At 44.2% G+C, this 13607-nt stretch overlaps 1 protein-coding gene across 1 annotated transcript in view; it reads right to left on the bottom strand.

The window, feature by feature from the left end:
• LOC124615739 (multiple C2 and transmembrane domain-containing protein) overlaps positions 1-13607 on the bottom strand; it is a 1088825-nt gene that overhangs the window by 616491 nt on the left and 458727 nt on the right. Inside the window, exon 4 of the mRNA XM_047143819.1 lies at positions 8182-8324. The gene's annotated coding sequence lies outside the window, so the exon portion shown is untranslated. The remainder of the gene's footprint in view (positions 1-8181; positions 8325-13607) is intronic.

The following is a 13607-nucleotide window of genomic DNA, read 5'->3' as shown; positions in this document are numbered from 1 at the left end:
CTAATCTAAGGACATCACACATATCCATGCCCGAGGCAGGATTCGAACCTGCGACCGTAGTAGTCGCGCGGTTCCGGTCTGAAGCGCTTAGAACCGCTCGGCCTCCGCGGCCGGCCTCTCGTAACGAAACGCCAAGACATCAAAAGAGGAGCTACACATGACGTTGTAAACAGAATACGAATGTGCACCGAAGCCGCTACTCTAAGCTAGGAAAATGATGTTTTAACTCACTAATTTACCATTGCTTGACACTTTCTGCGATGTTTCTCTGAGTTATCAAATGGTTCTGAGCACTATGGGACTTAACTTCTGAGGTCTTCAGTCCCATAGAACTTAGAACTACTTAAACCTAACTAACCTAAGGACATCACACACATCCATGCCTGAGGCAGGATTCGAACATGCGACCGTAGCGTCTCTGAGTTATGTTCTGACAGCTGTATTTCCCTAAACAATAAACACTGGACATATTTTAAGTGGAATGCTTTATTGGAATGAGCCTATGTTGGCACTTCCCAAAATGTTTGTCATTCCTCCTAAAACATCCTGTATATGTAGTTTGAAACTCTTCAAGGCGGATGGCGCTGGTTCACTTCGTGTCCAATTTTTCAACCTTTTGTGATTCCTGAACCTATTTGTTACGTCTGACGTATTCAAACGAAGCGTATTAAACTTCTATTGTATAACTACAAGTGAAATGCAATCGCAGAAATCCCAATAAAATCTTTCTCACTGTTTCAGTTATCGCTGTGCAACTACCAGCTTTTTGGGAGTTCTTATGTACGATTTGCTGTTTAGATTACAATAAACTGGACACCTACTCATAGGAGAGCCGACTGTGTATGCATCGCACGCACGGTACGTGAACACGGCGCCTACGGAGCAGGTTTTGGTGGCTGTTGTGTAGCTTGTTAACGGACTTTAAGTGCTGAAGTGCTTCTAACGAACCAGAAACTGGCCTTTGTTCTGCCTGCAGTTCTTTGTATTTATGTGAGAAATAAAACGTAAAAATCTGCTATTCCCCATAGTGGCTTAACATTGGCGTTACAATAATGGTTTCCCCATATATCCTTTGATACGAAAAATGTGTCTTTTTTTCTTTCTTTGTAATTTTGTTTATAATTTTGCCGAACTTAATTCCATAATTTATCTGCATTTATCCTAAAAAAATATACTTGTTTAGTCGTTGAAAATTTCTCAACTGTCAAAAACTGGACAGTTATTTATTATTTTGATTTTTTGATTTCATTGTCTCAATGTTGCTTGTATTTATAATTTTTTCTAGTTTACTTCAGCGGTTAACAATATAACACCTGAATTACGTATTATATTGTTCAGTACAGTAATTCAACTGCAGACAAATCTCAAACTTGAAATACATCCAAATTCTTTTTATGTGGGGTACAAGGACGACGAAAATGTATTCTCGACACTACTGCCGCGTAATAAAAGTTACTTTAACTGAAACAAGTGATATAGTACGTACTCAGGCAATGCCAAGTGACACTTTTCCTGTCAGTGAGGAGGGCAGGGACACATTTTCTGGCACAATACATCTAGTGCTGTGGAAATTCTGGTAGCGGAAAGATAAACAAATCGAATAACTGTCAATGGCAGGCCTTGTAGTTCATGATATACGACACGTAGGTCCTGTCGCTTTTTTTGTGAAACGAAAACAGAGTAGGGAGAAGGGAGAGAGGGAGAGGGAGAGGGAGAGAGAGAGAGAGAGAGAGAGAGAGAGAGAGAGAGAGCAGAGAGCAGAGAGCAGATAGCCTCTGTTCTGACGAGCAAGCTATGCTCTCGTTTGTCGCCATGTTTCTGCGTGTCAGTCACCGCCAACACGGCAAATCACCTGGCACTGTCTGTCAATATAACTGTCCCTCTATCGTTATTATACTCTTCTGTCGGCCAAGCACTGCTAATAAGTTGGCTAACAGGTTTGTGGTTCTGTTATAGGAGGAAACAAAACACTACTCCCGTCACTAGAATATAAAATATATACGAGTGTCAGTTCCCAGAGAATATATTTAACAACCTTTGCTTCAGTTAGGCCGTTTCACACTATTAGCCAATACATTGTCAATGGGTGCACAAAACAACACACACACATCAACAACCATACATTACTGAAGGTTTATTTTTATTTTTAAACACGACCAGCTATCTAGAGTACAGGATTTGAATTAGTATTCTTTACACTGGCGGCTTGATGGACTGGAATTGCAAAAACGACACATATTAAGTATGAAAAGTAACACCGGTAACGATTTACGCAGCCCAAGAATTTATAAATTACTATCAGTCGGTACGTGCTTTCTGGAGAAACTGTTGTTAACCCTGTTTTTAATTTTGAGTATCCCCTTCTGGATAGCCGAGTGCTTAAACGCGCCCATTCCGCGATACGGGGAGAGGAGCCTTTCGCAGATCGAATCCACCTCGCGGACTGATGAAGAGGGGTGTAAGTCGGCCAACCTGAATGTGGTTATAAGACGGTTTCCCACATCCAACTAGGTAAATACCGGGGTAGTATCCACGTCCCGCCTCGGATACAAGCTACATAAACATTTAGGGAAACGCTCTCACACTTGAACATGAAGTTACTCTCACCGCAGGCAGATGGAGTGCACAGACACCACTGCAGGGGTGGGGATTCAATGTCGGGGAAGGGGTGGGGGGGGGGGGGGGGAGGGCGTCAGGAAGACGATCCTGCCGCCACTGACATTAACATTGCTACAACTCGTATAACAATGCTGATCCCGTAAGACGAACGATGAAAGGCAAAAGAAGTAGATGTTTTTTTCATTTCCGATACTACAGACACAAATTTATTGAAATACGACTCCGTTTTCCAACTGCGATGTCAAGCAATATCTATAATTTATAGCATGATCAGCTGATTCTGTTCGCTATTTTCAGGTGCACACTCCTATACTCTTACACCGTGACTCTTCGTGGGCTCATACAAATGTACGCATTTCATTTTAATATGTAAGCGTTGTCGTAGTAAACACACGAGAGAACAACGTTCTACGTCCATCAACAATTCAAAGTAACTATTGTTGTAGTGGTAGACGTGACAGATTATCAGACGAAGCAAAACTGGCAATCTGGCACGCTACCAAACTTCCTATCATCTTGTATGGTTCGGAAGTGTCGTCACTGGCTGGCGACACTTATCTGAAACGATTGTGAACGTTTCCAAGCGAGGCATTTCGGATTATAACAAGTGCTTCTTCCTTTATTCCCAACACTCCTATTAGGCAATACTTAGGGCAACAATCGACCTACCGTATCATTCAGATAAAGGCCAATAAATTTTATATTAAAACAAACTTTATGTTCCATAATTTTATAGATTCACTTGGTCAAGAAGGCCAAAACTCGCTTTATAAAAGCCCGAAGACGCCTCTCACACGACTGTTAGGGGACTGACGCACAGTTACATACTACATAAACATTAACACTAGATTTTCTCTTCTGTTCTAATCACTTAAACCATAGTCAAGAGTCTGACAGTCACATTGCCTTGCAGAACTTACACTGCAAGTACAGCCATATAGCTTCAGAATAAACATATAACCAACTGAAGATATCGAGCGGTTTCATCGTTGAAATATTGTGTGACTTGAACAGTATTATCAGCGGCAAACTCGAGAAATGTCCCAAAAGTAATGAAAATTTTGTGATTTCTCACGTTGCATTAGTCCGAGTCTGATTTTTTCGTCGTTGTATTGGTACATTAACCTGGATAGTATCTGTACAGCGTTAGCGATATCGGATATCAGGTCTGCTGTCAAACAAGTTACATGTATTTTAGTAATGTCATGGGCCCTAATTCAGTCCCTATCCTTAAGTTATATTAAACTAAATTGTGAGTGTTAAAGTCGATGTATTTTCGATTAGACAGGCAATGTTGCAACTAATTAAATGAAAAAATCACATTGGCCAACTTGCTCCAACCGCTGGGCCAACTTACTCTGTGAGTAGAGTAGGATGGCTCAAGTGATATTACTGTATTACACATTTTTTGTGAATAATTAATGAGACGCCATAATTATTATTGCTGAAACAATGTAACACTGTTTCCAGATAAAAACATTCGGTATAAAAGCTGGAAAAAACTAAGGGAAAAAATGGGTCAACCTGCTCTGGTTCCCCTATTAATGAAAGTGTTTAACAGAATTAGAATGGAAAAATACATTCAGATTAATTGCACTTTTGACAATTTTTATGGGGGATTAAACTATAAGCACTTTTTTTGTTCATGCAGGTATGTTCCTCTTTGCAACTAAATGAAAGGCAGTTTGTTTTTTTACGTACATGTTTCATTTATTTTATTTATTGAAACATCTTGAGTGGCCTGTAATGCATGTTATACATACATAAAATAGTAGTTACGGATCTGCTACTAACTTAAGTTTTCTCATTTTTTCTCTTGTTTTCAGCTTTGAGGCAACGTTTGTAAGACAGCTTTCGTGAGGTTAAATTATCGTTTGGTGTTACTTAGGATTTCCAATGTTGCTAGTCCATTTGCGTGGTCCTGGAGGTGTGTTCATTCGGTCACCATATTCAAGTTGGGCGATTTCCGGAGGTTTTTTTTCACTCACATTCATTACAACACATCACTTGCACTCTTCATTGTGTTATCAGCATGCCTATGTTTACAGTGAGTAGTGTTACAGCTGTATTGACAACTGTCGCTATGTGTTTTTGTTCCAAACGCTGTTTGTGCTGTCTGTGTGGTTATATTTTTTTAAAGTGCGTATGCATTATTCTTTATTGAGTTCTCATTTGTGTGTGTGTGTGTTTGTGTGTGAATGTGTCATTCCTTGTGAGAGTGCTTTTTTTTGTGAAACATAACCAGAATTAATAATTAATGAATGTCTCTCCCGCCCCCCCCCCCCCTCTCTCTCTCTCTCTCTCTCTCTCTCTCTCTCTCTCTCTCTCTCTCTCACACACACACACACACACACACACACACACACATAGACGCACGCACACCTACACAGATATAAATAAGAATTTAGGTACAGAATAACACATCCACACCTAAAAAAAAAAAAAAGTGGAACCACACACACAACACAAACAGAATACAAAAGGTAAATACACAGCGACAGTTGGGAATACAACTGGCAACACTACACATCGTAAACATGGGCATGTTGATAATACAATGAAAAGCATAAGCGATGTGTTATAATAAATGTGGGTAAAAAAACACCGCAAATCGCCCAGCTGGAGTATGGGAACCGAAAGAACCCGTCTTCAAGATCACACACATGGATTAGCTATACTGGAAATCGTAAGTAACACCAAACGATCACGAAAATTGTGCTACAAAAGATGTTTCTATCTGATAAACATGACAAAATGTAACATAGTAACGTAGTGTAACTACTACATAATACAGTTAATATACCGGTAAGAAAAAAAAAGAACATTTATTACAGGCCACCGAAGTTGCTTCACAAATAAAAGAAGCGAAACATGGATGACGAAACACAAACTGCCTCTCATTTAGTTGCAAAGACGGAACCTTCCTCCATGAATTCTGAAGCAACTAAGGGACGACGGTAAACGGAAAAATGACTTTTTTAGTATTTCTGCTTCTTTCATGTTAATGTCTGTGAAACACTGACTACAGTATGTTATAACAATTAAATTGTAGCTTGCCTACAAGTCGAGAATAAATTTGGAAGTATATATACCAATTTTTAGTCTTTTCTATAATCATTCAATGCTTATACAGGTCATAACTTACCACGGTGACGAAATTAGGGCCGCCTACCTTAGTATCAGTGAATGTGTAATATCAATGTCAGAGAAAATTTGCTTTAAATTTTGCTATAAGTACGGAATGGGGCGCAGCGAAATTTTAGAAATGTTTAATATTTCCTTTTGTGAGTCAACTATGAGTAAAACGAGGGTTTGAGAGCGAGATAAGGATTTCGAAGAAAGCCGTGAGGACGTTGAAAGTGACGAGCCTCCTGGACACGCCCTGGCAGATCATCAACGGATGAAATCAGGGGACAAGGGAAAGAGCCGAGTGTTAACAGTCGGCGAGTCACAATCAGAGGAATCGCCAACGATGCTGGAGGATCTGTGGTGAAACAATTAATAACTTTTGCACCACGATAATGCTCACATTTCGTTGTCCGTTCGTCACTTTTATGCCAAAAACAGTGCCCCAGGTGATTTTTTTATGTTCCGATAAATAAGGAAATTCTTAAAATGTCATGATTTCACAACCGTAAATTAGATTAAAAGCGCGTGACTAGGAGAGTAAAACGCTATCCCAAAGATAGTTCCAGGCGTGTTTCCGGAAGCGGAACAAGCGCTAAGATAAGCGTGTACATCTAATGGGAACTACACTCCTGGAAATGGAAAAAAGAACACATTGACACCGGTGTGTCAGACCCACCATACTTGCTCCGGACACTGCGAGAGGGCTGTACAAGCAATGATCACACGCACGGCACAGCGGACACACCAGGAACCGCGGTGTTGGCCGTCGAACGGCGCTAGCTGCGCAGCATTTGTGCACCGCCGCCGTCAGTGTCAGCCAGTTTGCCGTGGCATACGGAGCTCCATCGCAGTCTTTAACACTGGTAGCATGCCGCGACAGCGTGGACGTGAACCGTATGTGCAGTTGACGGACTTTGAGCGAGGGCGTATAGTGGGCATGCGGGAGGCCGGGTGGACGTACCGCCGAATTGCTCAACACGTGGGGCGTGAGGTCTCCACAGTACATCGATGTTGTCGCCAGTGGTCGGCGGAAGGTGCAAGTGCCCGTCGACCTGGGACCGGACCGCAGCGACGCACGGATGCACGCCAAGACCGTAGGATCCTACGCAGTGCTGTAGGGGACCGCACCCCACTTCCCAGCAAATTAGGGACACTGTTGCTCCTGGGGTATCGGCGAGGACCATTCGCAACCGTCACCATGAAGCTGGGCTACGGTCCCGCACACCGTTAGGCCGTCTTCCGCTCACGCCCCAACATCGTGCAGCCCGCCTCCAGTGGTGTCGCGACAGGCGTGAATGGAGGGACGAATGGAGACGTGTCGTCTTCAGCGATGAGAGTCGCTTCTGCCTTGGTGCCAATGATGGTCGTATGCGTGTTTGGCGCCGTGCAGGTGAGCGCCACAATCAGGACTGCATACGACCGAGGCACACAGGGCCAACACCCAGCATCATGGTGTGGGGAGCGATCTCCTACACTGGCCGTACACCACTGGTGATCGTCGAGGGGACACTGAATAGTGCACAGTACATCCAAACCGTCATCGAACCCATCGTTCTACCATTCCTAGACCGGCAAGGGAACTTGCTGTTCCAACAGGACAATGCACGTCCGCATGTATCCCGTGCCACCCAACGTGCTCTAGAAGGTGTAAGGCAACTACCCTGGCCAGCAAGATCTCCGGATCTGTCCCCCATTGAGCATGTTTGGGACTGGATGAAGCGTCGTCTCACGCGGTCTGCACGTCCAGCACGAACGCTGGTCCAACTGAGGCGCCAGGTGGAAATGGCATGGCAAGCCGTTCCACAGGACTACATCCAGCATCTCTACGATCGTCTCCATGGGAGAATAGCAGCCCGCATTGCTGCGAAAGGTGGATATACACTGTACTAGTGCCGACATTGTGCATGCTCTGTTGCCTGTGTCTATGTGCCTGTGGTTCTGTCAGTGTGATCATGTGATGTATCTGACCCCAGGAATGTGTCAATAAAGTTTCCCCTTCCTGGGACAATGAATTCACGGTGTTCTTATTTCAATTTCCAGGAGTGTATTTTGTAGTGGACAATACTCATTACACGAATAAATAAATTATTTTTAAAAAGTCTCCCGTTATTTTTAAGCACATGTCTTGTTTATAGCTAAAACAACAATACCAGTTTTAGAATCTTGCCGCCGCCTGGAAAAAATTCTGCCGATGCACATGACTCTGACGGCCACGTTTCGATGTTTTGAAACAGTCTGACTACAACAAGTGACCCCACTGACATACCGAGACCCCTAGAGGGCGTCGTTGAGAGGCAGCGCCACCCTGATCGCCAGAAGCTTTTGCGCCCTGCCGCAGAGGCTCATGCAGAATTCAGCGCGCTGGGTTCCGTGGGGCGCGACATACGAGACGTGAGCGAAGGCAGAGGCGGCGGCGGCGGCGGCGACACGCACCTTGATGTGGACGGGCGTGAAGGGGTCCTCGATGGGCAGGCAGAAGGACTCGTCCCACACGGGGTTGAGGTCGCGGTAGATGGTGCGCGACTTGTACAGCAGCCGCCCGCCCACCTTGAACTTGACGTACGGGTCGCTCGTGCCTGCAACAACCATACACAGTGGCTAGTCGCACAGTTGTAATCGTCACAAGCAAAAATAAATTACGTCACTAACATTTTGTATATGTCTGCAGCTATGATATTCTCTGGAACACCGGCGCCACAGTATCGCAGCACGGCACTAGACGGACGAAAACAAAATGGTGCAGTCTTCCCATAGTGTGGAGTATCGTGTGGCAATTCGTTATCTGCATTGTATGAAGAATAACGCTGCAACAAGTCGTGCTGAGATGATGCAAGAGTACGGCAACAACGCAGCATCATATGACACAGTGTTTATTTTTACATACACGGATAAAAAAAAAAAAAGTTTTGCGTCACCTCTGTTCCGAGAGTTCCGGAACCTGTACAGAAAACTGGAATAGAGATCAACATAAACATCATTTCCTCACTTTTATTGCTCATAAAAACTATACATTGCATGTTGTACCACCATGCAGCGAGACCTTTAGCGGTGGTGGAGCAGATTGCTGTACACACCGGTACCTCTAATACCCAGTAGCACGTCCTCTTCCATTGATGCATGCCTGTATTCGTCGTAGAATACTATTCACAAGTTCATCAAGGCACTGTTGGTCCAGATTGCCCCACTCCTCAACGGCGATTCGACATAGACTCCTCGGAGTGGTTGGGGGTCATGTCGTCCACAAACGGCCCTTTTCAATCCATCCCGGGCAAGTTCGCTAGGGTTCACGTCTGGAGAACATGCTGGTCACTCTAGTCGAGCGATGTCGTTATTCTGAAGGAAGTCATTCACAAGATGAGCACGATGGGGGAGCGAACTGTCGTCCATGAAGACGAATGTCTCGAAAATATGCTGCCGATATGTTTGCACTATATGTCGGAGGATGACATTCACGTATCGTACAGCCGTTACGGCGCCTTTCATGACCACTAACGACGTACGTTGGCCCCACATAATGTAAAACCAAAACAGCAGGGAACCTCCAACTTGTTGCACTTCGTGGACACTGTGTCTAAGGTGTTCAGCCTGACCGGATTGCCTCCAAACACGTCTCCGAAGATTGTTTGGTTGAAGGCATATGCGACACTCATCGTTGAAGAGAACGTGATGCCAATCATGGGCGGTCCATTCGGCATGTTGTTGGTCCCATCTGTTGAGCTGCGTGGTGTCGTGGTTGCAAAGATGGACCTTGCCATGGACGTCGGGAGTGAAGTTGCGCATCAAACGGCTCTGAGCACTATGGGACTTAACTTCTGAGGTCACCAGTCCCCTAAAACTTAGAACTACTTAAACCTAACTAAACTAAGAACATCACACACATTCATGCCCGAGGCAGGATTCGAACCTGCGACCGTAGCGGTCGCGCGGTTCCAGACTGTAGCGCCTAGAACCGCCCGACCACCTCGGGCGTCGAAGTTGCGCATCATTCAGCCTATTGCACACAGTTTGAGTTGTAACACAACGTCCCGTGACTGCACGAAAAACATTATTCAACATGGAGGCGTTGATGTATGGGTTCTTTCAAGCCATAATCCGTAGGTAGCGGACATCCACAGCAGCAGTAGCCCTTGGGCGGCCTGAGCGAGGCACGTCATCGACAGTTCCTGACACTCTGTATCTCCTCCGTGTCCGAACAACGTCGCTTCGGTTCACTCCGAGACGCCTGGACACTTCCCTCGTTGAGAGCCCTTCCTGTCACAAAGTAACAATGCACCGCGGTATTGACCATCTAGGCATGGTTGAACTACAGACAACGCGAGCCGTGTACATCTATCCTGGTGGAATGACTGGAACAGATCGGCTGTCGGACCCCCTCCGTCTAATAGGTCTGCTCATGCATGGTTGTTTACATCTTTGGGCGGGTTTATTGACATCTCTGAACAGTCAAAGGGACTGTGTCTGTGATACAATATCCACAGCCAACGTCTGTCTTCAGCAATTCTGGGAACCAGGGTGATGCAAAACTTTTTTTGATGTGTGTATTTATTTCGTAACGTGCTCATACAGTTAAATATGAGTCTACACTTTGTTTTGACAATGCATTGAACACATTAGTTTAAATCGTACTACAGTACGAAGTCACATACGATTAGAAACGGGCAGGAGCCCCCCTGGGAAGTGTAAAGTACCGCTATTATTTTCTATGTTCATACATGATATGGCGGACAGGGTGGGTGGTTGTTTGCTGATGATGCCATGGTGTGCAGGAAGGTGTCAAAGATGGGTGACTGTAGGATGATAGAAGGTGACTTACACAAAATTTCTAGTTGGTGTGATTAATGTCAGTTGCCTCTAAATGTGGAAAAAGTTAAGTTGATGTCCACGAGTAGCAAAGTCAAATCCATAATGTACGGATACAGCATTAGTAGTGTCCTGATTAGAAATGTCGTTTAAATGTAGTGATATACGTACTCGCACATAAGCTGAGCTTTCCACATCCTGCTGAGTAGCACGTGGGAAAATAGTCATTTAATTGTGATTTTGTCTTCTCCTGGCGTTCTTATTATCATCAGCATTATATTAACCCCTCAGAAAGCTATTTCTGGATTTTGGCACTGTTAATGAACTCGTACAGTATTTTATGTGTTGCTATATTGTTAAATACCAACAAATTTTGGAGGCTGCTTGGCAACTGGTGACCGAAAGCCCAAGGATTACTAATAAGGACGTTGATGTAACACGCGTTCCGAGGACATCGTAGGAATATACCGTTAGGATCACCTTCCTCTCCACAAACACACAGAGAGGTGACGCTTAGGGTGAGCCGACAGAGATGTTTGTTGAAAGTCCGACGGCTAAATTTCAGCCGCGCTATAACTATCGTAAAGCGCCTCGACGTCTTATTATACCACGGTACTCTTGGAGTAGTGGAATGAATTAATGCATAGTCAGTACCTTTGATTTTACATGTCCTCGACCATTCCTCTTGCCAGTCTAATGACAACCGCTTTCTGGGCATGTGGATCCCATCTATGAAAGGGAGTTTATCATATTTGTTACCTTGCTTCGCTAGGACACATACTACATTTCCAGGTATCCCAGAACGGCTTTTCATCCATACATCACGATGTTACGACAGTTCCTCTCCACCCGAAACACAACTTAGAAATTATGGGGTGGTAAAACTATTACGACAGTTTCTAATCAGTTGTAGCGTTGACATAATATCGGATGGCACAGTGTTTAACTGACGCATACGTTTACACTGTGGTCAAACAAGTCTGAATGACAACGAATTAAAAGGCAGACAATCTGTGTGTGAGGAACCGGGAATCGCAAGAGCGATCGAGGTGTTGCTGTTCGGAGACCACCGAATCGCGAGGCGCCAGCGGGAAAAGTGAAAATCAGTCATGGATCAGTTTTTTAGCATTCTGTAACGATGTTTTGAATATGCCAGTTCTCAGTAAACCATCAAGCTGTTAAGGTGGAGCGTCATGGGAAGCTGTCTGTAGGAGTGTTTTTTCCCCTGACAACGCCCACCGCATTCTGCACAGGACACAATCACAAGAGCTACTTTTCTGAATCGTCAAATCTTGCCTTACGTATTCTGCTGACGTGGCACCCAGTGACCTCTTTTCTCATATTAAAAAACCATTGCATGGTAGGCATTTCCAGAATGACGATGAGGTCATTTTCGAGGCGGGTTGAAAAGCCAAAATGCAGACTTATACAACCATGGCGTCCATCAACGCCACTCATTGTTGGGAAAGTGTTGTGGCCAGGAGAAACTACTTTCGTCCAGCCACGACTGTGGTTTCTTTGATAGCTCGGTGTGGTGGCACATCAAACTGGAACACAGGATATATTAGCTCACTTCATTACATAAATGAATAAAAGATGTACCTAAATTTGACACAGTTATTTGCCACAGGAGTACTGGATAATTTACAACTGTCACGGACTAGCAAAGCATCACTTCATGCACTAATTAACAGACTATTCTCTTGAGGTACAGCGATCGAGAGTCACAACAGTATAAGTACATATGAAACTTTAACTAACCTTTAATTTTGTACGAAGATGACTGCTGTACCTGAGCTGGTGCTAAGCTCTTGTATGCTCAGAACTATACCGACCTCTATGTAAGGGCGCCGCTGTTGCTGTTGCTGAGAGCGAGGCGTGGTCTTCGGGAGTGTCTCACATTGGTCGTTGCGGGTTCCAGCTAGCCCTTGCTAATATCTGTGTTATCGATTCGCGTCCCCGACTTTGGTGCGGCAACACGATCTCTGTACGATGCCACAAAAATATGTAGAGATGACCTTATCCCAACACCAGCTTTCAAGATCGCTGCTTGAATTTTTAACGTTCTACTTAAACTTTAGGACGATTCTCGTAAACAGGTCGCCTCAGTACAGAGGTAAGAGCTTTTGGTTTTTCTTCACCACACAATTTTTTATTGTGGAACGGGACTTCCAGCTAAACAACGGCGTTATCTGTAAAATCTTTTACAATCGAATTAAGGTTATCCGCAAATTATTAACGTACAATATCGGGAAAGAAAATGTAAGTCCCAGTCAAAGGACTGGGTTCCGCGTTACTGAAACATCTCACCAGTCCTCCAGTGTCTACGTTCTCAACCAAGTGAAATGGAAGAACTTGATTGGGGGGAGGGGGGGGGGAGACAGCCTTTTCCTAACGACGCTGTTGGAAACGTCTGTGCTATCGAATTCTCTTTGGTACGTTCTGTAAGGACCAGCGTTTACGTTCAGCAACTATGCCTGCTTCGTAAAGAAGCTATCTTAGCCACATGCCACAGGTTCGACTGCAGAAAAACTGCCTATCGGCCGTAATTCTAACCCGAATTTCTTCAGAAGAACGGAGAGATCGATAAAAGCCGACGTTGAGGAAGATCAGTTTGACTTCCGAGCACAGGAAAATCTACGTTTACAACATTTGCAAATTGGGAAAAAGCTAAAGATGTTTAATGCAGCTCACTCTTTGAAATTTCGGAGTTACCAGGGATAAAATACAGGGAGCGAAAGGTTACATACAACAACAGAGCTGAAGGGTGTGAAAAGAGCGCAGTGGTGAGACGCGAGTAAGTCACATTGAATCCTATCCCAGATGTCATTCAGTGGGTGCATTACATTGCAGAGCATAAGAAAAACGGGGAAAAAATTATAAGCCAAAAAAAGTAATGTAGAATAATAAAATTTCGGCGATACATGGCCATTAAAATTGCTACACCAAGAAGAAATACAGATGATAAACGGTTATTCATTGGACAAATATATTATACTAGAACTGACATGTGATTACATTTTCACGCAATTTGGGTGCATAGATCCTGAGCAATCAGT

Source organism: Schistocerca americana, chromosome 5 (genome assembly GCF_021461395.2).
Source record: "Schistocerca americana isolate TAMUIC-IGC-003095 chromosome 5, iqSchAmer2.1, whole genome shotgun sequence".
Taxonomy (NCBI): Eukaryota; Metazoa; Arthropoda; class Insecta; order Orthoptera; family Acrididae; genus Schistocerca; species Schistocerca americana.
Note: the sequence above shows the minus strand (reverse complement) of the source record. Positions and strands in the feature narration are given on the sequence as shown.